This window comes from Mus caroli, chromosome 10 (assembly GCF_900094665.2).
Source record: "Mus caroli chromosome 10, CAROLI_EIJ_v1.1, whole genome shotgun sequence".
In the NCBI taxonomy this organism is placed as follows: domain Eukaryota; kingdom Metazoa; phylum Chordata; class Mammalia; order Rodentia; family Muridae; genus Mus; species Mus caroli.
In genome coordinates this window covers 52,304,752-52,332,487 of record NC_034579.1, presented here as the reverse complement: position 1 = coordinate 52,332,487, position 27,736 = coordinate 52,304,752, and the positions used below count along the sequence as shown (strand labels likewise).

The window sequence follows — 27,736 nt, the reverse complement described above, 5'->3', positions numbered from 1 at the left end:
ATCTTAAAGGATATTTTGGTTTCCTAAGGTCACATCTACCTAAATATGAGGCTTGCATAAGCAGGGAGACAGGAACTGGAGGGGTGATGCGAATGGAACTTGCCTATACTGTGTGCCAGCTCAGTGTACAAGTATGAGAGAATAGCTGGAAGGTTCTAATAGAGGCGTTAGAGGGGTCTGCGAACTTCCTCTTCACCTTGAGATTCCCTCTGCTTTATAGACGTCTCGATCCAATAAAAAGGCACTTTCCCAGGCTCAGAGAGAAAGAGAGCCTGGAGTCTGACAAGGCAACCCCTGCTCTTCTGCCAGCCCAGCTTCAGCTCACAATGCATGCATCCCACTCTGCAGGTCCTGTGGAAGACAGGGGCTCAGTACGCTTTAGCCTATTGCTGTGCTAGCTGGATGGCAGCATACCTGTTTATCATAAACACCAGAACTGTCTCCATAGTGTGTGCCTTCAAGTCTGAACTACATAGGTGACTAGTTCCACCACCTTGTGGAACCAACCACAAACCTGCCATCCGGTTCTAATGGTTTACTCTCACAAAGGACACTTGATGCAAAGACTTAGCTCATTTTGCTTCCCCAGTCATCCTCCCAACCCCCAACACACAATCCTCCTAGATGTAAGCAACTGCTGGCTTTGCCTGATTCTTTAGCAGCAGCTACCACACTGTTCTCAAAGGATCTCTGGGAAACAAGCAACCTTTCAAATACAAATTTGCATTCCCCTCACTACTAAGGACACTGAACATTTTTTAATGTGCTTTTCTGGGTTTTGAATACCATTCATGCAGTGACTTTAAATATTTTCCTACTTTAAAGTTGGGGTGGTTTTTTTCCCTTTCTGCTGTACTATATATATTCTTTGTATATTTTAGATAAGCTACTTGGTGGATATGTGTTTTTGCAAAAAATCATTTTTATTTTTCTTTGTTTTCTTGGTTAAAACAAAAATTTCACTAATATGTCAAACTTTATTATGTATACATCTTAAGAACATATAAATTGAATTTAGTTAATGGTACCACAGTATAGTTGTTTTAAGTTCTAAATCTGATCTTGACTTTTTTTCTTATTTAGTTTTTATTCATAATCATAAACTTAACTCTGCAATCCAGACAGACTTGAAGGGGGGAATGAGGAAAATATGGAACCCAAAGGACTTCAGTGAGAGCAGAGATTACAGGACATTGTGAGCAGATGGAGTAGGGGAGCTCTTATGAGCTATAGAAAGAATGGTTTGATGGGTAAAATGCCTGCAAGTCAAAAGAAATTAGACTTGTCCACAGTCGGAAGTGGTGATCTTCTTGCTGGTCTTGCCATTCTTGGACCCAAAATGCTCCATGGCTTCGACAATGTTCATTGCCTTCTTTCACCTTTCCAAAGACCAAATGCTTGCCATCGAGCCATTCAGTCTTGGCAGTGCAGATAAAAAACTGGGACCCATTTGTGTTTGGTCCAGCATTTGCCATGGACAAGATGCCGGGACCTGTGTGCTTCAGGATGAAATTCTCATCCTCTGATTTCTCTCCGTAGATGGACCTGCCACCAGTGCCATTACGGCGTGTGAAGTCACCACCCTGGCACATGAATCCTGAGACAATTCTGTGAAAGGAGGAACCCTTATAGCCAAATCCTTTATCTTCAGTGCTCAGAGCATGAAAGTTTTCTGCTGTCTTTGGAACTTTGTCTGCAAACAGCTCAAAGGAGACGTGGCCCAAGGAAGAACGCGGTGGGGTTGATCATTGCTGCAGCAAGCGGCGAAAAGCAACAGTGGTGTCTGCAAAGCCTGATCTTTGCGGGGCTGTGGATGTAGGGGAAAGAGGGAAGTGGGAGAGAACCCATGTCCCGCCAGAGTTCCAGGGCTCTGGGCCAGTGGTCGCAGGAGGACTGTTCACGCTTTCCACACGGCCCCAGGTGGGTGTCTGGCTGTGGGAAGCCACTGACCCCACAGAGCGGGTGGTAGACAAGGGGCAGCCCCAGGTACCAGGTTCTCGGCCTCCGACCTCCCAGGCTGGATACAGCAAAGGAGCAGAGAACAGAATAGGGGCCCCGGGGTGGCACTTGGCCCCAGGGATGAAAGGAGGAGAGGGCAGGGGGAGAGGGCACTGGATGGTTCCCACTAGGGCGAGAGTCCTTGGTCAGGTCTGTGGCTGGAGCACAGGATGGCCTTCTGGTGGGAGGTTAGACTCCGCTCCTTAGTAGAAAGCCTAAGCATGGCAGTTCAAGCATGGCAGGCCTTCATGATCAGAGACAGTCTATGGTTTTAGAGCTTTATTGTAGAAAGGCAGGGAGAAAGGAGAGAAGGTAGAAAGAGAGAGAGACCAGCCATGGCCATGTGGAGAGAGAGAGAGAGAGAGAGAGAGAGAGAGAGAGAGAGAGAGAGAGAGAGAGAGAGAGAAGGAGGCTAGAGAGTAAGAAACCTGAGGGCTAAAGAGAGTGAGGAGGGGCCAAGCAGCCCCTCTTATAGTGGGCTATAGTCAGGTGGCTGTGGGGGTGGAGTCTAGCCAGAATGCCAGAAGCTTGGGACATTGTGTGCACGACTGATAGTAACAGAATTATGGGCAGGCTCCTGATTCTGGGAATATGGCTCACCTTTTCGTCCCTTGTAGATTTCTCTATTGGGTCACCAGAGCAAGCCCCATTCAACTAAAATAGGCTGCCTCTCACATTCCCACAGATCTTGACTTCTTATTTAAACCCTTATGCAAACCCTTCTTGTTCTCCAGTTAAAGACAGAAACTGAAAGCATCGTCTAAGCCAGCCCTGCCCTTGACATTTGAAGGAAGCAGGGCAAGTGTTAAACTCAGTTTAGCGTGCTGAAATATTTGTCTTTTTACATTTATCTTCTCTGTTCTGCAGACGAAGACTACAACAGGAAGGGTTTATTCTAAGTAAAAGTACATATGCATATAATTCTTTAATATAGACTTATAATTCTATACATTTTATAGTTCCTTTCATAGGAAGCATTTCATAAATTTCATATTCATTTACAGAGGAAAATATTGTTATGTAGATAAGTACAGTAGAATTTTTGGAAGACCCAATCGATTTTGTGACTACATAAACCAACATATCTGAGCAAATTCAAATTACTCATTATATAATATAAACTGAATAAAATATACACAGAATACTTACTGCTTTAAACAAGGGCATATTTGAATCTCTATTGAGACAATTCTAGAGCAGAAACTGTATTTTGCTGTGCTAAGGCAAATTCAACCAATATTTTCCCCCAAATTCCCTAAACCTTGGAGTAATGTATGACTCTGTTGAGGATGTAATAGTGTGCATGCATCATAAAATCAAGAAGAAAAGGTGATAAACTGACTGATTGACCTTTTAGAGCTAATTTCTGTACATGTTAACTAGGGATAACTAGAGACCTCTAATCATTTCCATGATCGGTAGGTAATGCTGGTGATATGGCTCAGTGGTAGAGTGTGTGCAAGGCTCCATTGTCAGCAAGCCAATGGGAAATAATGAAATCCATTAGAAAGATTAAGTAGTCAAAGAAAAAGTGAGAGAAGGGCTTTGAGAGATCTTGGCAAATCTCCACACAAGGCTGAATCTCCGGGAGCTTGCTTTCTAACTGCATTCCCTTTTAAGAAAATAGAGAATGGTCATACATTTTCACCACTTTAAAAAACAAAACAAAACAAAACAAACAAACAAACAAACAAACAAAAAACAAAAAGAAGAAGAAGAAGGTCAACCAAGTTCCTGACTGGTATGTCCTGCAGAATTCCCAGGAGTAGATGCTGAGAGAGACAATCAACATTCAAGATCTTTTCGGGAATTTCTTTTCATCACCAAATTATACAAAATCCTAAGGGAACATCTTCATAGTTGAAATGAAATATGACTTGTGGTGATTGTACTGTTGACACAGCCCTCCTGTAATCAGCAAGAGAAAAAGAACTAGACCCCCTATTCCCTGCCCCCTTTTCTGAAATTAGGTCACCTACAGTTTCTTGCACCATCTCCACAACTAAGAAGCTAAAACTGCTCGGTGCCTGAGTTGCTTAGAGTAAGAAAGATCAGAATCTGCAAGCCCAGGGTTAATAGGATTCTGATAACTGAATTTGATTGAGAAGGTACCGAGGCAGTGAAGGGGGGAAACAATGGCCCATCTTTTCCTTAGTGATGAGAAGTTTGTGGTTTGGTACACGTAGAAAATACCTAGCTTGGACCAGAAAGCAACTGTAAATCCAGCTGGCATAGTTTAAAGAGGCCAGGGCAACATTTCTTCTCTTTTCTAATTCCTCCTGTTGTGTGCTTTCTACCTCGCCTTATCTAAGTGGCCTCTTCCCCATATTTTCTTAAACATTGACTATAATGTAAGTCTTTAGATTCCTTCCAGAGAGACAAAATTACTCAAAAGATATCTTCTCTTATACCAGGACTGTTATAAAACTTTCAGGTTCAGGACTTTCTCTCTTTGATTATCTATGTGCGACAGCTCTCCCAGGAAATAAAGCAGCTCTCTTCTCAATTCCTTATCAATTTTTGCTGTCAGTTAGCATTTAGCTTAAATATCATTTCCTTACAGGAGACCAATCCAGAACTTTGCGGTTATGCCATCTTGTCATTTTATGTCTTTTCCTTATATCATACTTCAGCTAAATATGTTTATAATTCATTATTTAGTATCTCTCTTTCTCATAGGAACACAAGTTCTTGATGAACCTGTTTTACTCCGGGACATAGTTCATGCTCATTGTCTGTGCCATTATGAAATCCACAGTGTGTGCTCAAGCAACAAAAGAATGAACACAGAGAAACAAAGAACTCCAAAAAGATGATACATTGCTGCTTATATGGTCTTTATCAGGTCTTTATCTGAACCTTTTTCTCTTCACAGACTGTATGGTCTCCAACGCAAAATACCCAAGCCTCCTCTTTATACCTATCACATTAACATTTAGGTGTGTTACCACTCTACAGTGAACCTGGGTGAGTATGGCCTAAAAATGCAGCAGACTAAGGTCTTGTGCGATAGCCAGTTTTATTCAGAGCATAGGACAAATGTGTGCCTGTGTGTGTGTGTGTGTGTGTGTGTGTGTGTATTCATTCGGAGGACATTCTGAAGCTTTTGGCAAGGCCAAATGAACAAAGGTCATATGAGTTTAGACTGTATTCCTAGCAGGCTGTCCTTCCAAGCAAGAATAACCTGTGCTTGGAAACATCGTCTGAATAAGAATAATAGACGATGGGTGATCGGAAGTAAACCCACTCCTGTTTACTACACATTTCAAGAACAAACCATGCTATGGAGAAGTGCTCACAAAGCTTCACGCATAGGCCATGTTCTAACAAAGTAAACATTAAGACTAATGTTTTAGGTTCCTATTTAACATTTGAAGAGAACCCATATCCAGTGCTCTAGGAGAACATCCCAATGCACGATGCACATTTTAATGCAAGTGTGGAACAATCTTGTTTCTTATTTAATCGGAAAGACTGACGCTAACAGACGCACATAGAGAATGTTCTTTCAGTGTATCCTTCGGTCTACTTATTATGGGTTATTTTCATTTGTATATCAATAGGGTTTTTTGTCTGTTATTGTTGTTCTTAAAGGCTTTGAAGATTTTTGTTTTCTTTCTACATGAAATATCAAAATAAGCATTAAGTAATGACTAGAAGACAGCTAGCTTGCTAAAGGAAAGAAAGTATTAATTGAGGATACTATGAAGACTAAAGAAAACACTGGATCTGCTCTTAATAGTTCAAGATAAATATAGGGAATTAGATGCTAACAGAACTCTCTAAAGAGATGAGGGAAGAGATTTCAGGCTGAGCTAAGCTGTGGGACACTCTCAGTTCACTACCAAGGAAATCAACTTCTTTCGGGAAAAGTGTTCTATAGTATTATCAGGAGTGTGCAGATTCAGGAAGCTCCTTCTACAAGTGCTCACTTCAGTCATTATTCTGCTTTAACTGCTACAAAGGAACAAGAATGCTTCACTCAGAAATATCAATTTCAAAACCGCATCATGTGGACCCAATCTCAGAGCCAAATTTCTTCCATACGTTCTCCTTGACCTGTTAAAAAATTTGACTCCAATCATATCCTAATTCATAGGACATGCAGAACCTACTTCAAGTGAAGATGGAGGTGTCATTAGATCCTCTAGTTTCTCTAGAGGATGAAGGAGCACAGAGGGCAGTAGAATTGTGTACAAATTAATGATATGACTACTCCACGATATAGTTAAGGAGAAATTTTTTATTGTAGATATGAGAGAGAAAACAGCCAGTGCTATTTGGAAGAATCAAGAGCAGAGAGAGAATGTAATATAATGAATATGGCCAGCAGAACTGGCCATGAGAGAAACAAGAGCAGAACAGAGACAAAGACAGGGACAAAAGGAGAAAAGAGGAGATGAACAGATGAAGACAAAGAGAGTGTGAAAAACAAAAGGACCAAGAAAGCACACAACCCAAACAGCAGGGTTATAAGGAGGAGAAGCAGCAGGGAGAGAGACAGCTCTTGAGCTTGAAGAAGTTTAGCAGATGAGAGAGAGAGAGAGAGAGAGAGAGAGAGAGAGAGAGAGAGAGAGAGAGAGAGAGAGAGAGAGAGAGAAGCTTAGAAGAACCAGATAGCTAGCAAGGACTTTGAAATGTGNAGAGAGAGAGAGAGAGAGAGAGAGAGAGAGAGAGAGAGAGAGAGAGAGAGAGAAGCTTAGAAGAACCAGATAGCTAGCAAGGACTTTGAAATGTGTAATAAGTACTTGTGATACTTAGGGAGCCCACAGGCCAGCCTATGATTCTATGCTAATGGGTACCACAGATAGTCATTTGTTCCTTCTGCCAATGGCTCCTTTGGGTAGAGGGCAGCTGGCTTCAGAAATTCCTACATGATGCTCGCTCATTCTTGTCTAACTGCTAGAATTTGAAAAAATCACGTCAGACAAGTCAATTACACTTCCTCTCTGACACAAACAGTGGGACGGAATTCAAAAAAATAAAAATAAAATAAGAAGGAAAACTAGAAAAAAGACCGTGTGTGTTTGGCCAGACTGTCAGAGAGTAGTAGATTTTAAAATCAGCTCAGTGATAGAAATACCTTAGGACATACGTGCTCCTGTCAATCCCAAGTTTTCCCACAAAGATTCTGATAGAGCTGACCTGAGGTTATTGAAACACAAAAGCTTAGGATGAAATTAGACATAATTCATGTAATGCTTGATGCCACATTCCATTGCACATCGTCAGAATCATCTCAGTAAATCTGAGTTCTGATTTCCATAAGCACAAAGTAATCCTACAACACAAACGACACTACAGCATTCTTGCCTACCAAGGATTGATGAAATGCTGTCTTATACCACAGATGACTCTTTATTGGAAAAAAGCATTGTATAATATTTAGCAAGGAAGAAACCACATGGTCTGTAAACATCCCAAAGATAAAAAGTGCTAAGTTAAGGTTATTGTGCAAAGCTGTATTTTAATATAAGTTTGCCTTAATTATAAGACAAATTTCCAACCTTTCACAAAGTTTAATTATCTCTATTAATTTTAAGGGAAAATTTAAAATGAAGACATTGAGAAATCCAATTCCAAGAAAGGATCTGGTCCAGTTGGGCCTTCAGATAAATAAGATATTTCCATATTCACTTTACAGAAAAATAATAACTAGAATCTTATATAAGAACTGTATATGAATATTTTCCAGATAAACTTTAAGCCTCTGCAACATATTATTTTCTAAATAATTTATTGGAGCAAGAATCAATAGAATTTGAGGAGTAACATCATCACAAACTGTAAACAGCTTATTGAAACTTCTGATGATTTTTTTTTCTATTAGTTGATTGAAACTGCCATTAACTTATATTTTCTTCGTTTGCAAACAACTTTTTAGAGACTGGAGATTTTTCTCATTTTGTAGAGTGCCTTCTTGGTGTTAGGTCTAAAGGAAACTCCATTTCTGCAAATTCTGGCAGTTAGAAACCAGTATTCCTCAGAAAACTGTGAAGCCCATTCCCCTCTACTAAAAGTAGCTATTTCCTGTTTCACTGGCAAAAGGAACAAAGGGCTATCTGTCTTGCATATTAGCATATCAAAGCACAGGCTGGTCTCCAGGGTCAGTCAGCATCACAAACACCTCTTATACATTTTGAGTCCTTGCTGGATATCTGGCTCTTCTCACTGCCAAACCCACCCCCAAGCTTCCTTCTGCTCAGGAGTTCCCCTCGGCACAGCTTATAACCCTGCTATGTTGGCTCTGTGCTGTCTTGGTTCTCTCTTTTGCCCACTCCTTTTCTTCATCTCTCATTCTCCTCCTTCCGTTTTCTCTCTGCCTTGTTCCAGTTCTAGTCTTCTGGCTATGTTCCATCTGCTACTCTCTCTGTCTGCTCTGGACTCTTCCAGATGCATCTGGAGATTCCCTAATATCTACAATAAAACCCTCTTTCTTAACCATACCATGGAGCACTACCATCACTAGGTTATGCTCCTACCATATAAGAAGCTTTGAATTAAATCTCCAAAACCACATAAAGCTAGGCATGGTAGAACAGATGACTATTTGTCCTGCATATTAGCATACCAAAACACAGGCTGGACTCCAGGCTCCCTCAGCATCATAAACTCCTCTTATACCTTTAGAGTCCATTCACCTATTTATTATGTTACCTTCAGCTGTCTCACAGGTAATATGTTTATATAAAATATTGACCTTAAATTCCTAATCTTTTAGTCAATGTTATAATGACATGCTTACAAATTCTGTGGCCTTTGTTGGTGTTGGTGTTGTTTTAATCATTTAACATAGTGTGAACTTTACAGACTTAACACATGAGCTCTTTGTTCTATTTCACCACCTCCTTCCTGGTTATGGGATGTCCTAGTCAGGGTTTCTATTCCCGCACAAAACATCACAACTGAGAAGCAAACTAAGGAGGAAAGGGTTTATTCAGCTTACACTTCCACATTGCTGTTCATCACCAAAGGAAGTCAGGACTGGAACTCAAGCAGGTCAGGAAGTAGGAGTTGATGCAGAAGCCATGGAGGGATGTTTCTTACTGGCTTGCTTCCCCTGGCTTGCTTGGCTTGCTTTCTTATAGAACCCAAGACTACCAGCCCAGGGATGGCACCACCCACCATGGACCCTACCCCCCTTGATCACTAATTAAGAAAATACCTTACAGCTGGATCTCATGGAGGCATTTCCTCAACTGAAGCTCCTTTCTCTGTGATAACTCCAGCTTGTGTCAAGTTGATACACAAAACCAGCCAGTACATGGGATGATAAGAATGTATAAACCAGGAACCCAAAGCACCCTTCCTTAGATATTTCAAGTTGAGTTCTGTCTCCCAACACACACTTTCATCACACCAGATATAAAAGAAGCCAATGTCTGAAAGTAGCAGATGGTGTCAACATGGAAGTATTATCACCTTCAACAAATACTTTATAATAACTTTAAGCACAAATGACAGCTCTAACTAATACAAAGTAAAAAAAAAAAAAGTTCAGAGGCTTAGGCATGGGGTTGGGACGAAAGTACATAGCAGTAAATTTCACAATTATTTCTTTATGTGTTTATAAGCCTATTCTCTAACCATTTGAATGAGAAGCTGACAGTTATGATATGGGCAGCATTTAACAGGGAAAATCCTCCTACATTTATAATAAGTCCTACTGTAAGTGGCTAGTTCTGATTTTAAAATATATATAAACGATCAAATTCATGGTATAAACCACCACCAATATCACCACTAATAATGCTGCTGCTGCTGCTGCTGCTGTTGTTGCTGCTGCTGGTGGTGGTGGTGGTGGTGGTGATGGTGATGATGATAATAATAGTAAAACACTATATTACTTGAAGATGGAGAATAAAACATATGGTCTAACAAATGGCTTCTTAAACTAAAAACAAACAAACAAAAATACAAAACAAAACAAAACAACAACAATGACAACAACAAAAATTCCCCCAAACAAACAAACAAAACCACATGTCATTTGTATATTATACATGTGCAGGATTCCCATAAAACAGAAGCAAGACTCTTCCAGGAGAGAACAGCCTGGGATAAGAAGATGAGTCAGATGAACAGCAGAGAAAGGATTAAGTTTAAAAGTAAGCTGATAAAAGGATTTAGAAATATTAATTAAAAAGAAGAAATTAGACCAATAGAGAAACAATAATGACTAGAATATTACCTGTGAAGACTTTCTAAAATGCAGAGGTATTATGCATAACAGAAACATTAACAATAAGAGAAGTGCAGTGGACAGGGTGGCATACATGTTTAATCCCAGCATTTGGGAGGCAGAGGCAGACAGATCTCTGAGTTCAAGGCCAGCCTGGTTTATAGAGTAAGTTCCACGACAGCAAGGACTATGGAGAGTTTTCTGGAAAACACACAAACAAACAAACAAAGATAAAACACGTGCAACCTAGATACTAAAATTACCAACAAATATAGCAAAGCAATTGGAATAAAGATATAAGGTAAACTCCAAGCAACTTTTCTTTAGCTGCTAATTAGTATTACTAACATAGGTCACTATGGCACACCATTAGAAATAGCAGATAAAAAGGAGACCTCAAATTTTCCAGCCCTAGGAATGTTTTAAATCAAACATAACTCAAGTTAAGTAAATATAAAAATAAGGGAAGGGAAGTATTTAACCAGAGAAAATGATGCTTAAATTTTAATAATAACTAGTAGTTTTGCCATATTCTTTCCTAGCAAGTTTGAGACAGCCAGCAAACATAGAGCAATACCACAGATATTTTGACATTTCTTTATTAGAGTACAAAGCAGAGATTTTCTTTGAAAACACATCTAATTGACTTTCCTTATAATATTTAACATATGTGACTTACATGCAGAATGGACTTCACTGGGCAGTGGACTTGACAGCCCATTTTCCTGTAAAATCAGATTTCTTGTAGGTTTACTAAAGTCTTATTGTGAGATAGCCAACTGCTCCCTGAAATAAGCCCAAGGTTGTCATCAAATCCTGTTTCAAACTCCTCAGGTGTACAATGACAATGAAAAAATGACGTTTTGAACAATGACAAATATATTAAGGGAATGATTTTTACCTCAAAAAAATTTTAGAACTTTATGAACCCCTTCCCAAACCAAAGGACCCTGGGTCCAGGGAGGACCCAGTTCAGCTGGAAAGAGACTTATGTTTGATGTTGTTTGTCACTTTTGGAATTTCTAACATCAAAGTCAAACACGCATTATTTTTTCAAAGGGACAGATCTTAAACAACTGGCAATGTCTCACTTCAAGATTTCCTTTGAGTAGCTTCTTGTCAAAAAAGTTTAACAGATCACAACTGAATTAAAAGTTATACACTTTCCAAAAATATCGCATCATTATTACATGTAGACTTCCAGTTTAGCCACAAGGAAATTTTAGCCCACTTATTCAAAAGGTTGAGATTTCTTTCAGTAACCTATGCATTTCCCCATAGGTTGGTGTTCTCAACCCCATTGCTCTCTTTAAGGACTGGAAACATGAGCCCAGTAAACAGAACATAGAAAAAAGCTCCACACCCCAGAGATTTGTGTTGTTAATCTTAAATCTGCTCAATGCAGTACTTAGATTAATATACTAATCTCTGAATGTCCTATATTAGAATCCTCTTATGAAAAGATTTTCTTTTTGACTTTGAAAGTTTACCAAGCATGTTAAAAGTACAGAATATATCTGTAGACAAATTATTTACCTAGGCTCATTTGTCATTCATCGTTTGGAAATGACAATATCCCCCAGACAGTCTTTTTGATTCTTATAATTCTTTGGTATATCCACATTACTTTGCTTATTTAACTTCATGGAAACCTTGATTGACAAGATGAGAGGTCTTTGACCTTTGTGTATGTTAACAATTTGCTTGCAGAAAAAACATTACCTAACCCTTGTGAAGCAATCACTAGATATTTTCATGATTCTAATTTAAGGCAAATAAAAAACAGTTTTACTAAAATAACACTTGGAGATACAAATACCTGTCATGTTCTCCAAGACAAAATTTGGAGAGGGAAGCAGAATTGGCATCATTGTTTGAGCTTTTCCAGTAAATGAACCTGACTTTACCCTGGAAACCCTATAAATGGAAAAGGATCTACATTCTTTTAGAAAAATAAGACATTTGTTCTTTGCTAAAAGACATGTGTGTGTATATATATATATATATATATATATATATATATATATATGAATGATTTCAAAGTCAAAAATAAAAGGAAATACAGATAAAGGAGTCAAGAATAACTAGAAGACAAAACAGCCAAGAAAATGAACTAATTAAACAAAAGAAGTTGCAGGAGCCTGGGTGGTAATGACTCATACCTTCAATGACAGCACTCCAGAGGCAGAGGGAGAGGCAGAGCAGATCTTCCTAAAGGAAGATCTCTATGAGTTCAAGGGCAAACTGATCTATAGAGCTAGCTCCAGGATAGCCAGGACTACACAGAGAAACTCTGTCTCAAAAATCAACAAACAAACAAAACCAAAACAACAACAACAATCAGGAACAAAGAGAACAAGAACAGATGGATGGGGCAAATAAAAAACAAAGGATAACAGGTCAGCATAAAGAAATTTATTGCCTGCTAGACATGACACATGCCTAGAATCTTGGCACTTAGGAGACATGCAGCACGACTTTGAGGTCAACTTGAACTCCATAGTGAAATCCAGTCAATTCAATGAAGACTAAGATATTACTCAGTGGTAGAGAATTTGAATAGAATGTACAAAGCCTTACATTAAGTTCCTAGCCCCTCCCCCCAAATGCCTATAAGACATTTTCTTTAAATATAATGTCACACATCTTACAAGTAAAGAGTAAAAAATAATATCATGTAAAAGAGAAACATAACGAAGATCAAGTGGTTAGATTGTTAGGAGACACAATTGGCTTTGGGAAAATGATCCTTTATTGGGCACAAAAAAAGCTAAGGGTTTATTCTCTGTTCTTTCTGTAAGGGCATGAGGAAAAGTTTGGAGTGAAAAGAATATTCTTCATCTTGATCACTTTGGGGACTGTCTGGCCCTTCTCTTTTGTCAAAACATTCTACTATTAATAATAGTATGTTCTAAATAGCTACATTGTTATATGTATTACAGAACAGCCCAGTCATATTGTATGAGAATGTCATTGCCCCCACCTGCCCTGGGTTCCCTGAGAACAATGTAAAAGACAGATCTATCTAGGATTGCACAGAGTACAGTTTTGGAGGACACTTGTGAAGAGAAGAATGCATCCAGGCAGCAAAAAGATCAGTTAGATTCATGCAATCAGGTTAGAAAGAGGAGTCAATTTATGTCCTGAAACTACAGTGACTTCATCTCTTGTAAGATAATATCAAAGAGTCAGCACATTTCTGTAGTCAAGCTTCAGATTTGACTTTTATAATTTTTATTTTCATTTGGTTTTCTTGTGAAACCAACCTAGGATGTTTTACTTAGGTTTCTGTTGCTGTCATAAACATGATAACCAAAAGAAACTTGGAGAGGAAAGGTTTTTTTTGTTTGTTTGTTTTTGTTTTTCGAGACAGGGTTTCTCTGTATAGCCCTGGCTGTCCTGGAACTTACTTTGTAGACCAGGCTGGCCTCGAAGTCAGAAATCTGCCTGCCTCTGCCTTCCTAGTGCTGGGATTAAAGGCGTGCGCCACCACGCCCAGCAGAAAGGTTTATTTTATTTTATAATCTCAGATAATTCATCATAAAGAAAAATTAGCTAGCGACTTAGCTTGAAAAAGGAACTGAACCAGAAACCACCACAGAAGAGCATTGATAGAAGGCTTGTTCTAGGCTTATGTTCAACTATCTTTGTTATACAGCCCAGCCTGCCTGCTTGGGAATGGTACCGCCCACAGTGGGCTGGGTCCTCCTGCAACAGTTAGCAACGAGAATGCTTCCACATGCCAATCTGATAGAGGCAATTCCGTGTTTGAGTTTCCTTTTTCCCTGCTATGACATGTTGGCAACTGAAGCTAACTATGACCTAGTAACTCAGGGACATTTACAGAGGTTATAAACCAAACTGGCTGCAGTGGTGTTAAATGAAATCCATCGAATAAGTAAACTATATAAAACATAAAGCTTGAGATTTCCACACGAAGCAGGAGTAGGCTAAAGTAAAGCTTCATGATTCACAAAATTGCAAATCATTAAATTCCCTTTTATTCCATGTACTTTTTAACATATAAAAATGTACTTCATATACTTGCTAAATTGTGAAAATAAACTGAGTTAGTAAATTTGCTTGTCTGCACCTTAGTTGCTTTTTAAAATGGGTATTATTATCATAAACAGTCCTTATAAGTTTAAAGTGTGTGGCTCTACTCATACAAACTGCTTAAATTAGTGCCACAACAAATCCCTCATATAGTTATTATATTCTGTGATCTCTTCTGCTCATAACAACGTGTAACATTAGTTTTACTCACCAAAAATAGAAGAAATAAAGGGAAAGTATAGAATTTTATTATGTCAGTTTTAAACTGGAATTTCCTAGGATTGATTTGCATGTCTAGACTTTTAGTTTGAGCAGTGACAGAGCTCTTCCAATAAACATAGTTAGCACACATCTTAGGAGGGCAAGTGCTAGGCAAATACCAGGAGCATTTTCATGCTTATGTTATCAGTTTTGAAACACTGCCAGGAGAAACTCCTGGACTCAGTGCTATTATGTTCTACATAACAAACGTGTTTCACAAGGGTTGAGAGGATTGATGACTGGGAGGATGTGGCACTTGTCTGAATTTGTAAACTATAGCCCTGCATGGCAGCAAAGGAAAAGCTCAAGGAGAGAACACAGTAAGAAGTCTGATCCTGAGACAGCTTTTTAGTGGGAAATAATTAGAAGGACTAGAGATGAAGCTTACTTTATTTTTTTGATTTACTTTTTTTATTAGGTATTTTCCTCATTTACATTTCCAATGCTATCCCAAAAGTCCCCCATACCACCCCCCACTCCCCTACCCACCCACTCCCACTTTTTGGCCCTGGCGTTCCCCTGTACTGGGGCATATAAAGTTTGCAAGTTCAATGGGCCTCTTTTCCCAGTGATGGCCGACTAGACCATCTTTTGATACATATGCAGCTAGAGTCAAGAGCTCTGGGGTACTAGCAAGATTTTGCTGAAAGGACCCTGATATAGCTGTCTCTTGTGAGACTACGCCGGGGCCTAGCAAACACATAAGTGGATGCTAACAGTCAGCTATTGGATGGATCACAGGGCCCCCAATGTAGGAGCTAGAGAAAGTACCCAAGGAGCTAAAGGGATCTGCAACCCTATAGGTGGAACAACATTATGAAGCTTACTTTAAAGCGTGAACCTAGCATTTGTGAGAGGCTCTAGGGTTGATCTTCAGTGCTGAAAAGAAAGGACTAAGTGTGGTGTGTCTAATTATTGTCTTGCTGAGCAATAATATCTCAATAACATTCTATATTTCACATTATTAAAATCTTTATCCACATAATATGTATATGTTCATTTACTTGTAACTAATATGCACATGCTAATATACTAATATAGTGTGAACAGTAGGAAATGTGAAATGAATATGGACATTAGAAAACAAAAAACATACCAAGAATGATCTAAAGATAGACAAACACAAACCATAAATTTTTATAGCTTCCCTTGATCATAGATGGCTTCATAAATAAGGCACTATTTCAAAGCACATTATAATGTAGGAGGGTTATATTCAGTAACAATGAATATAAATTCATATTTCAAAGCATTCTGTCTAATGAGATTTCTTTTTAAAAAATATTTTCTCTTACTTTATGCATACAAGTGTTAACCTACACATATGTACGTGCACCACATTTATGCCTGGTGCCCACCAAGGTCAGAATATGGCTTAGAGTCTCCTTGAACTGAAGTTACTGGTGGATTTGAACTCACATGTGTGTGCTACAAACTGAACTCAGGTCATTTGCAAAAGCAGTGTTCTTAAAGTTGAGCCGTCTCTCCAATCCTCGGCCATCAGTGGAAAGAGAGGCCCATTGGTCATGCAAACTTTATATGCCTCAGTACAGGGGAACGCCAGGGCCAAGAAGTGGGAGTGGGTGGGGGAGCATGTGAGGGACTTTTGGGATAGCATTGGAAATGCAAATGAAATAAATACCCAATTAAAAAACAAGAAACTTTCTTGAGCATTTTTCTGTTGTTACAACCACTTATGTGGTTTGAATTTGTAACTCAGAATACGACCAACAAAATCATATACTAAGAGAATAGCACTGTAAGCACTCATTTTTTAGTTTTTCAGTTGTACAAACTATTACCATTGGTTTATTTTAGGAAGGGTATTCGGCTTTCTTTTAGCTTTTAATTGAAATCTACTTTAGCTAGGTGAATTTACAGTTCCATTTCTCATTCAAAATAAGTTTTTCATAATAACATAGCTGTGATTACATGCTCGGCTCTACAGAGTTTTCAAAAACATGTTTAATTATGTTTATTTTATATAGAATTAGATACTTTATCTATGGAGTCACAAGCTAGTAAGTTCTATAAATAGAAATAGAAGAAGAGGGGAAGTGTCACTTTTTATAGCCTACTTCATCCTGTGGACACTTAGTGATGAATGGCAACCACAGGCCTAACATCAATTCATACACTCAGTTCAGTAAAAAGGTCAATTTCTAGCCATTCTACATATAAGCAGATATTGACTGTACAAATTCTATTATTTGAGACCTATTAAGTCATTTTCTGACTCACTGGAATTCATATAAAACACTTCTCCAAAAACTCAAAAGCCACATGAGGGGAAGAGACTTTAAAGACACTAGATGTGACTTCTCAGTCCATACCATAACAAAGTATGTTTTCTGTAGCTGAACTTGATTGCTAACTATTTCCACTTCTACCTAACAGCAGAAAAGTTTCTGTCATTTTTCTACAAATGAAGTTTATGATTATTAAGTGATTTGAGACCAGTAAAGGAAGAACTTCTTTCTCCTTGTTCTACTTCCCTATGACATTTCATTTAACATCTGAAGACACGTGCTTTGTTGAAAGAAGCCAGATGCTGGGACAAAGGGAGAACATATCCTTAGCATGAAAATCTCTAGTTCAAAGTCCTCTTGTCCTCTGAAAGCCATTCCTTCTTTTCAGTTTATTGGATGCTGATCCTGTCCCCTGTGAGAGGAAGGTGATTTAGGAAAGAGTATGAGACTTTTGGTTGGAGTAAAGAATGCTCCAAAATTATTATTTTATAAAAAACTAAGAGAACACTGGGTGGGGAAAGTAGTAATCAATACTTTTAAGTTGGAAATAAGTTTGAGATATTTATTATATATTTATTATATATTTAAGGCCTTTATCAGGTAGACTTGTGACCACAGAAGTCTGGAATTCAAAAGAGAAGTGTAGGAGAAAGTTCATCGTAAGTGTATGACTACCATACACGGCAGGAGTAAGCAGAATCTAGAACTCATCTTAAAAGCCACGGATATTATTCTGTCATCTATCCAGAGAGTGAGTCTGGACTCAGAGAGGCACAATGAAAAGACTGATCCTAATGAATCAGAACTCTATACAGGGATTGAAGCAAGAAATCTGAAACATCTGGATGTTTGCACATGCCTGTAGTTCTGGCACTTTGGAGAAAGAAGCAGGAAGATCATGAGCTAGACATCAGTTTAGACTGCATAGTGAGACTGTGTCTCAGAAACTAAAACAAAAAATGGAGAGGAAGGAAACAAAAACAAGGGCAGTGCTACACACTGGAAGTCAGGAAGTAGAGCTTCAAGGGGTGGCTACTGTCAGATGCTGATGGAACACTTGGAAACAGAAGATGAAATCAATATTCAAATTGAATAATTTAAGGGTCAGGCATGTCATTGATAACAGTGATTTGCATAGCCTGAAGAACTAGGGATAAGAGAAATAAATAGGACACTGTACATCTTGACAAACCCTTCAAGGAGTTCTATCATAAAGAAGGACCAAGGAACTGCAGTCACGTAGGGTTTTTGGAGTCATGGAAACTTATTTTAGATGAGTGTTCTCATAGCACTCATTTGGCGAGTAAAGAGAGATACTAATGTCACTGGAAGGTAAGGGAGCTGGAAGTCCTCAGTTGGATAGATGTTCTGTGTGCACTTTGAGGTTAGGAGACAAGGAACGCAGGAGCCAGGCAGTGAGTAGAATGATGTTAACTTCTTAAGGAATAGCCACGATAGGAACCTGTTAGGCTGATAATAAGGAACAGAAGAGGAAAACATATGTACAGACTCCACCACCACCACCACCACCACCGAGGGAAGAAGAGAGAAAGAATAAGAAGGGAATATACCATCACATTCTACTCGGAAGTTCATGAAGTGGATGACTAAAATGAAGACCATTGTTCAAGGAAAGCTAGATTTTAATTAGAATGTGAAGCTAAACAAACATCTAGATAAGAGAATTGACTATATAAGAGTGTTGTTTATGATGGCCTGTGAATTTCTACAGGATAGCATACTGAGATCTGTGGGGATCTATACTTTAAATATGTCCCACCAAATTTAAATGAAACTTAGTATTAAGAAATGGAGTCTGCACTCCTGGGAGAACATGGCCCATAGAATCCACTAAGCAGGGCTCATAGGGGCTCATAAAGATGGAATTGTCAAACACAGAGCCTGCCTGGGTCTGTGCTAGGTCCTTGGTCTACATGTTATATTATTAGCTTGGTTTTGTGAGACTCCTAACAGTGGAAGAGGGGATGACTCCTTTTCTTGCTCTTGGGACTCATTTTCTCTTACTACATTGCATCATCCAGCCTTGATATAAGTAAGGGATTGTGCCTAGTCTTATTGCATCTTTTAATGTAGTGTTTGGTTGCTATCCCTGGGAGGCCTGCTATTTTCTGAAGAAAAACAGAGGAACAGAGGATCTGAGGGAGATCTAGGGGGAAAGGTAACTGGGAAGAAGGAGAGAAGGGGAGGTGGCAGAAGGGATGTATTGTATAAGAGATGAAAAAGGAAAAAAGAGACTGAAAAGGAAAAAGAAATTAAGTCTTTGGAGCAAGTTAAGTCAGAAGGATGGAAGCGTTATAAATCCGATGGCATTGTCTTAAAAATAGGCCCACACCAAACATGGAGTTTGCTGACATCTTAATCTTGGACGCTTAAGTTTTCTAGATGACAAGAAAATAGACTGTACCCTTGGAAGATTGCAGCATCTTGAGTATTTTGTGACTAACAGCACCATTGAAAGCCAGAGATGCTGCATCAGAGCAATGAAGTAGAACTTGACAACTCAAGAATCAGCCAGGCGCTGAGGATTATATCCTAGGGGAAGTCAGTGACTGGTCCCTCATTACTGGTCTCCATTGCTTCTGTGCGTGTAACCCTGGGAGCCATGATGGTCTCTGCAGCCTAGGGGGGGTGGAGAGATTGAGGAACTGAAGCTCTTGAGGTGAAAATGACTGAACTTTTGAACTACAAAACCTTTGAGATCTTAGGGCAAATAAAGAGTAGCTGAGGAGATAAATTTGGGATAGAAGGGAGTAGAAGGATGTGAAAGCCATAGTGTGGTTTGTCTGAAGTAGAAAAGGAAGTCTCTGAGTGTGTGGGCACCAAGGTCATGAGACTAGAAGATTTCGTGAAGAAAACAAAATATTTTTTTTAAAAAAAACAGTTACATTGATTTACTATTTGGGGATGGTGGCATGCATGCCATGGCATGTGTGGGGGTCAGAGGACAACTCCTAGGAACCAGTTCTCTTCTTCTACCACGTAGAGCTAGGGATTAAACTCAAGTTCTCAGGTTTGGTGACAAGCTTTGGTGACATGCTGAGCCATCTTACTGGCTCCACGAGTCATGTTCTTATGTCACTGAGGGCTGAGGATGACAGTCACACCTAAAATGTGCCAGAGTTTGTGGTGAGTAGACCATTAGAGATGCCCACTTAGGCACAGTTCTTAGCCAATTGAAAAATCTTTATTCCAGTCAGCTGGGACCCCATCCAGGTATTAGGGTACCTAGGTGTGTTACTCCAAGTGTCCAGTGCGCAGAGTTTTTGAAGACAAAACTGTGATCTGGCATCTTGAGGGTGTTCCACAGAAATCATCAGTTTAACAGAAGTTAAGAGCAGCTAGGAGGCCCAAAGTTGGCAGGCAGTCCCACGGTCTCCAGAGGACTCTCCACCCCACAGGCACCTTAGCATGCCCAGGATCTTAGGATCACTGGTGAATGGAACACAACATCTGTTCCAACAAAACGGGTGCCTGGGGACATCTGTAGCACAAACACAGGAGCTTCCTTCTGGTCTGCACTGGTCTACCTTGGTTTAGAACTCAGCTAACAGCCCCACCAGTCCCCAGAGGAGGTGCCACTTCTAGGTGCTCTAACACACCCAGGATCTTAGGATCCCAGGATCCCAAGGACTCCAGGATTCCAAGGATCCCATGATCCCAGGATCCAAGGAGCTTGGTCACACCAGGATCTCAGGGTCTCAGAGGGAGCTTGAACAGCTAAGAACTCTGACACACCCAGAATCTCAGCATCACAGGATCTTAGAATCACAGGATCACAAAGAAAGCTGGACTCTGAGAAGTTCTGACTCAACTGGGATTACAAGAAGGACAGGCTCCAATCAGATATATCAAGGGAGTACTTGAGATAGATAATCAGATGGCAGGAGGCAAGCATAACAGAAGCAACAGAAACCAAGGTTACTTGGCATCACCAAAACCCAACTCTCCTACCATAGCAAGTACTGGATACACCATCACATCAGAAAAGCAAGATATGGATCCAAAGTCACTTCTAATGATGATAATGGAGGATTATAAGAAGGACATAAATAATTCCCCTAAAGAAATACAGGAGAACACATCCAAACAGGTGAAAGAATGAAACAAAACCATCCAGGATCTAAAAATGGAAGTAAAAACAATAAAGAAAACACAAAGGGAGACAACTCTGGAAATAGAAAACCTAGGAAAGAAGTCAGAAGACATAGATACAAGCATCACAAACAGAATACAAGAGAAAGAAGAGAGAATCTCAGGTGCAGGAGATACCATAGAAAACATTGACACAACAATCAAAGAAAATGAGAAATGCAAAAAGATACTAACCCAAAACATCCAAGAAATCCAGGACACAATGAGAAGACCAAACCTAAGGATAATAGGTTTAGATGAGAAAGAAGATTTCCAACTTAAAGGGCCAGTAAATATCTTCAACAAAGTTATAGAAGAAAGAGAATCTAAAGAAAGAGATGCCCATGAACGTACAAGACGCCTACAAAACTCCAAATAGTTTGGAACATAAAACAAATTCCTCCTGTCACATAATAATTAAAACTCCAAATGCACAAAACAAAGAAAGAATATTAAAAAGCAGTTAGAGGAAAAGGTCAAATAACATATAATGGCAGACCTATCAGAATTACACCTGACTTCTCCCCAAAGACTATGAAAGCCAGAAGATCCTGGGTACATGTCATACAGACCCTAAAAGAGCACAAATACCAGCCCCGGCTACTATATCCAACAAAACTCTCATTTACCATAGATTGGAGAAACCAAGGTATTCCATGACAAAACCAAATTTACACAATATCTTTCCACAAATCCAGCCCTTCAAAGGATAATAAAGGGAAAACTCCAACACAAGAAGGAAAACTATGCTTTAGAAAAAGCAAGAAATTCAACAAACCTAAAAGAAGATAGCCACATGAAAAAAAATTTCAACTCCAACAACAAAAATAACAGGAAGCAACAACAATTTCCTTAATATCTCTTAATATCAATGGACTCAATTCCCCAATAAAAAGCCATAGACTCACAGACTGGATACCTAAACACGAGCCAACATTTTGCTGCATACAGGAAACCCACCTCAGTGACAAAGACAGACCCTACCTTAAAGTAAAAGACTGGAAAACAATTTTCCAAGCAAATGGTCCTAAGACATAAGCTGGAGTAGCCATTCTAATATTGAATAAAATCGACTCTCAACCTAAAGTTATCAAAAAGAAAGAAAGAAAGAGAAAAAGAGAAAGAAAAAGAAAAAAAGAAAAAGAAAAAAGAAAAAGAAACAAAGGGTTGATTCTTTGAGGAAATCAATAAGATTGGCAAACTCTCAACCAAATTCTCTAAAAGACACTGAGGTGGGGATCCAAATGCATAAAACTAGAGCAGAAGGGGGAGGGCATAACAAGAGACATCCAGAAATCCAGGAGACAAAAAGAAAAAAATAATAATAAAACAAAGCCGGGCGTGATGGCGCACGCCTTTAATCCCAGCACTCGGGAGGCAGAGGCAGGTGGATTTCTGAGTTTGAGGCCAGCCTGGTCTACAAAGTGAGTTCCAGGACAGCCAGGGTTATACAGAGAAACCCTGTCTCGAAAACAAAAAAACAAAAAAACAAAAAACAAAAAAACAGAAAACCAGGAGACATACCTTAAACACCTGCCCTCCATCAACTTCCATTAGAGAAGCCAGGGATGAAAAAAAAAATGATGATTCAAGGATATTTTATACTTCTTATCCATGGGAAATTAAAGCCATCAGACTGGTGCAGAACACGGAGAGAAGGAAGGGAGATGAGTGCAGACTACACAGAGCTTATGCGCTAATGATCTCTGAAACATGCAAGAGGTTAGCCACCAAGTGGAATGAGAGGTGGGAGTAAACTTTCTGTATATTCGTGCTGAGGCAGCAGCTCTTAGCATGTTGGAATAGAGGTAACATTTTCATTATATGTAGCTATGTCTGAGGTTCAACTTCCTGAGCTAAGTGTCTCTGTCGTGCTTTATTTAAAATTTTTTAAATTTTTTGATAATTTTATATATGAGTACCATATTTATGTCAATTCTACTCTTTCTTCTCCTCCTTGGACTTGGGTAATGCCTCTTTCTCCCTCTTGAGTTCACAACCTGTTCTTCTAAACATATTTGTCACACACCCACACACACATATAATATCTTGAGTCCTTTTAGTTGTCTGTCTGTTTTCATAAATAGCGTTTTGCAGTTGAATAACCATTCACGTACAGTAGCGTCTGGTAAGAATCCAACAGAACGGAGATTGCAAAGTGAAAAGTCATTCAGCAGTGAACAGGTTGGAAGAAGTCACCTTTGACAATCATTACCACAGAGTTAATTCAGTACTGACCAGTAACCCATCACACCAAGTGCACTGACGTGGAAAATATGTAATATAAAAGAGCTGTTTGAAAGACCAGCGCTTTTAAAAAGAGTAAAACACTTTCAATTTCTCTTCCTGCTCCAACTCTTTCTGCTCTGTGGCCATCAAGGATAATCTTCAATGATTGAAGGATATCCCAAAGACCTAAGTCAGGTACCAGGGGACTCCAGGCATTTGAGCTCAAGAGTAGTAGAAACAAAGCACTTCTCAGTTTTATTTTTAAAGCAAGCAAAACATGAGGTGATATTTACAATTAGCTTAAGCAAATAAAAGTACAAAGAGGTCTTACATCTTATATTTGTTCATGTGGAAAGAGCCAAAAATATTCCTTCTGGGTCTAACCGATCTTGTACATTATGTCAGAAGTCTAAATTGCTAAGCAGTCCATGCCCAGAAATGGTTTACAGCCAATGCAGTCTTTTTAGCAGCAAATAATCAATCACCACTTGATTTTAGAAAATTACCGGTCTCATTTCACCCAATTCCTGATTTTTCTCTACTAGTATGGTGGTGGTAATGCTATAGTTCTGTTGAAGACACGTGCCATTTTCCCTAACTCCTACATCCCTGCCACCCATCCAGGCATAGGGAGTAGGAATGCTGCAGCAATATTAATGGTGTCAGATCCAATACAAGAAGGTTATTACCACACTCACCAGGGACAGTTTGCAGATGTCACAAGTGATGTGAGGGTAGTTTTAGCAGGATAGGCACAATACAACCCATACCACAGACTCTGAAATTTTCTTTCATAAATCTGCAAAAGTATGATGATAGATATTAGAGAAGAACCCATTCCTGCCATTTTCCTAAATCAACCTAGCTTCTAAGGGTACTTACTCTACATATTTTTCTTCATATGTAATAACAAGCATAGCATATCTCCTCAACAAAGCTACTGTTTGCAACAGATGATGGCTTCTACAGAGATCCACAATTGGTCAAAATGATGAGAATAGGTGGTCATGGAGTGTCCAAACCTAAATGACACATCTGCACCACAACCCCTACAACTATGGTTCCCTTCAGATGCGGAGATCTTAGGTCAAATTAGACAGATTTTTTTTGACACAAGATATAAGTCTATTAATTGCACATTGAAGATGCCTCATCGAGCCAATTGTTCTGATTTAGAGTCCTTACTGCTAGGCAGGACTACTGGTTACTTTTCTCCTTTGGCAGCTTGTACCTAGAACCTTCTTATACAGTAAGAGTTAACCTCAGAGAGGAGGCTTCCATGTCAGTTCTAGCTTAATTCCTCCAACCTTGTGTCTGAAGTGTGTGATGTTTTCAGCAACCTGTAATTTGTGGGAAGTAACCCAGGGGCAATAGGGATAGCCTATATTGTTTTGAGAGTCTCTGGGCCCCTGGTCAACAATTCACAGGGATGTTTCCCTTGACTGGCACTAGGGTTTTTGATAATCTATGAGTCCTTGGGGTGGAAGGGAGCTTATATGCAATAAAGAATGTAATCTACTGAGTGAGGAGGAAGCCCACAATGTTGGAAAGAATCTTTGCGTGCATCCAATATCATATGTGTGAAAGAAAGAAAGAAAGAAAGAAAGAAAGAAAGAAAGAAAGAAAGAAAGAAAGAAAGAAAGAAAGAGACACAGAGAGAGACAGAAAGAAAGAGAGAGAGAGAGAGAGAGAGAAAGAAAGAAAGAAAGAAAGAAAGAAAGAAAGAAAGAAAGAAAGAAAGAAAGAAAGAGATAGGGAGGAAGGAAGGAAGGAAGGAAGGAAGGAAGGAAGGAAGGAAGGAAGGAAGGAAGGAAGGAAGGAAAAAAAGCCAAGCAAAAATAGTAGGCTATGGATCTGAACAGAATTCTCAAAAGAAGAAATAAAAAAATGGCTAAAAGTGTTCACCATACTTAGCAATCAGAAAAATGCTAATTAAGGCTATATGCCTCTCCTGTGGCACTGTGGCTCTGTAGAAATGGCTCAGGGTAAAGTGAAACCAGAAAGCTCTGACAGGATGTGGTCTTAACTCCTCTGCAAACTTTAAAGGAAGGTGGCCTCTCAGAGTAAATGCCTTCCTATGCAGATCTTGCAAACCAGGGGCCAGATACTCCCCACTGCACCTTGCCTCTGCACTGTTGCCACTGGACTGTACGTGTAAGTGAGGGACAAGGAGAGTGGAAGGATCCAGTCTACAAAAGCCCTTTTCACAGTCCAGACACTATTCAGTTTTCAGATGGTTATGTATTTAATTCACATATGTTATGACATAGGCCATAGAGTAATCACTTTGCAGACGGCAAAGCAGAAAGGAGACAGCTGAAAGTGCTGAGTTCACACAGGATGACCTGACCGACATCATTGTGATGCTCTCTTCTAAAGCGCTCCAAAAGTAGAATTCAAAGTATTGGTCAATTTATTATATCTGAATTTCCACAAAGAAACTTGAGCTCAAAGAAAAGTTGCTTGTGGGGAACTTTTAGGTGGGTGGTGGGTGACATAGATATCCATCAGGTAATGATCAGACTAGTGAGATGTTTAGCACAAAAAGCACAGGAAGAGACAGAATAACACAACAGTCCAGAAATACAGTCAAAACCTTTGCTTCTCACCTAAATATTTCCACAATTTGCAGCTAACTCTTGCTTTCCTTTTTCTTTCAGTATAGCCTTTGCTATAGAGAAGACTTCTGATGCTGCTACTATGAGCATCTCAGATCCTCTCATGACTAAATCTAGAACAGGTTTCTTGCTCTTCTTAACTGCCTCTAACATTGGTGAGTTTCAAAAAAAAAAAAAAAAAAAAAAAACGTAAGTCAGGAAGTTCCTATCTTGTCTCCCTTCAGCAACTCTAGTTTCAGATGGGCCCTCTCTTTGTTATTACAGCAGTAAGGAGAGCCAGTCTAGGTCAATCACTAATAAAACTTCAGATGATCCAAGATGATTCACTACAAGAACAGATTTCAAGCAAAAGGATCACATCATCCCAGACATGATTTTCTGGAACTCTTGTGGGTAGGGAAGGAAATAACCTCTCATAGTATTTAAACAGGGTGTTACACAGTCAACCTTGTTGATAGTCATCTCTCTGTCACTGGGCTTGTCCTAGTTTGAAAAGTCAAGCCCAGATGAGACAAACAAAACCAAAGAGTGTGAAGCCTGTTGTCAAAGCTAAACTGAACACTGACTTGAATACAGCTAATCCAAATACAGAGACAACATATAGCCAGAGTTGAACAGCATTATGGATGTCCCTAGACTTCCTCATCAGACAATGGGTTCACTTCTGGAATTACAGTCAGATACACAAATCCATACTTCTTTCTCTCCCTTGACTTAAATGCAGTATGAGTTGAGTTTTTCTTGCTAAAAAAAAGTACAGGTGAATGCTTTAAATTCTCCGTGACATATTAGGTTTCTAAAAAATATATGGCTCACTTAGAGTGGAAGATGGTAAATTCTCATATTCTCAGGGGATGTGAAAACCCTCAGCTATGCTGGAAAAACTAAGAAATCTTGAAGCTTCTTAACTGAATTAGGGTCCACAAACCCAAGAAATGTAAAGGTGCAAGGTTAAAATATTGACAGGATGCATAGTATGAAGAGGATGGACTCACCATTGAGAAGAAAATTGCCATTGGTCCTTCCATCTGTACTACATGTACTTTATTAATTAATCATTTATTAATGATTCTAGAGAATGCAAGGCCTGGAAAGGGTACCACAAGTTTCATTATTGAAACTGGGGTTTGTTTTTGTTTTTTGCATCCATTCTGTCAATGTCTTTTTATTGAGAAACAAGTCCACTGATGCTGAGAGTTATCAATGAGTATTTGTTAATTCCTGTTTTGTTGTTGTGGTGTGGTTGGTGTGTGTGTGTGCACACACGTGCGCACACTCAAGTGTGTGCTCACATGTGCGTGCATGTGTGTGTTTTTTGCTCTTGATTTTCTGGTCTGGGGTTATAAAATGAGTGTGTATTCTTGAAGTTTTCCTTCTATCACCTTCTGTGAAGAGAGATATTGAGATAGATACTGACTAAATTTGATTTTCATCATGGAATGCCTTTCTCCATCTATTGTGATGGAAGTTTGGCTGTATATATAAGTCTGGACTGGCATCTATGCTCTCTTAGAGTCTGTAGAATATCAGTTTAGGCCCTTCTGCCTTTTAGAATCTCCATTGAGAATTCTATTGAGAAGTCAGGTGTTATTCTAATAGGTCTGCCTTTATATATTATTATGTTTTTTTCCTCCTGAAGCTTTTAATATTCTTTGTTCTGTACATTTAGTGTTTTATTATAGTTGAGAGATATTTCTCTTCTGGTACAGTTTATATTTTATATGATCCTCTGTATACCTGTTGTACCTTGATAGGTATCTCCTTTTTCAGATTAGGGGGGTTTTCTTCTATGATTTTGTTGAAAATACTTTCTATACCTTTGATCCTGGTTCCTCCTCCTCCTCATCCTCATCCTCATCCTTCTCCTTCTTTCTCCTTGCTTCTCCTCCTCCTCCTCTTCCTCCTCCTCCTCCTCCTTTTCTTCTCTCCTTCTCCTTCTTTCTCCTTCTCCTTCTTTCTCCTTCCTCCTCCTCCTCCTCCTCCTCCTCCTC

The 27,736-nt window shown here is 39.2% G+C and overlaps 1 pseudogene; it reads right to left on the bottom strand.

The window, feature by feature from the left end:
* Positions 1–1,276: 1,276 nt before the first annotated feature.
* Positions 1,277–27,736, bottom strand: part of LOC110302685 — a 35,620-nt pseudogene continuing 9,160 nt past the window's right edge.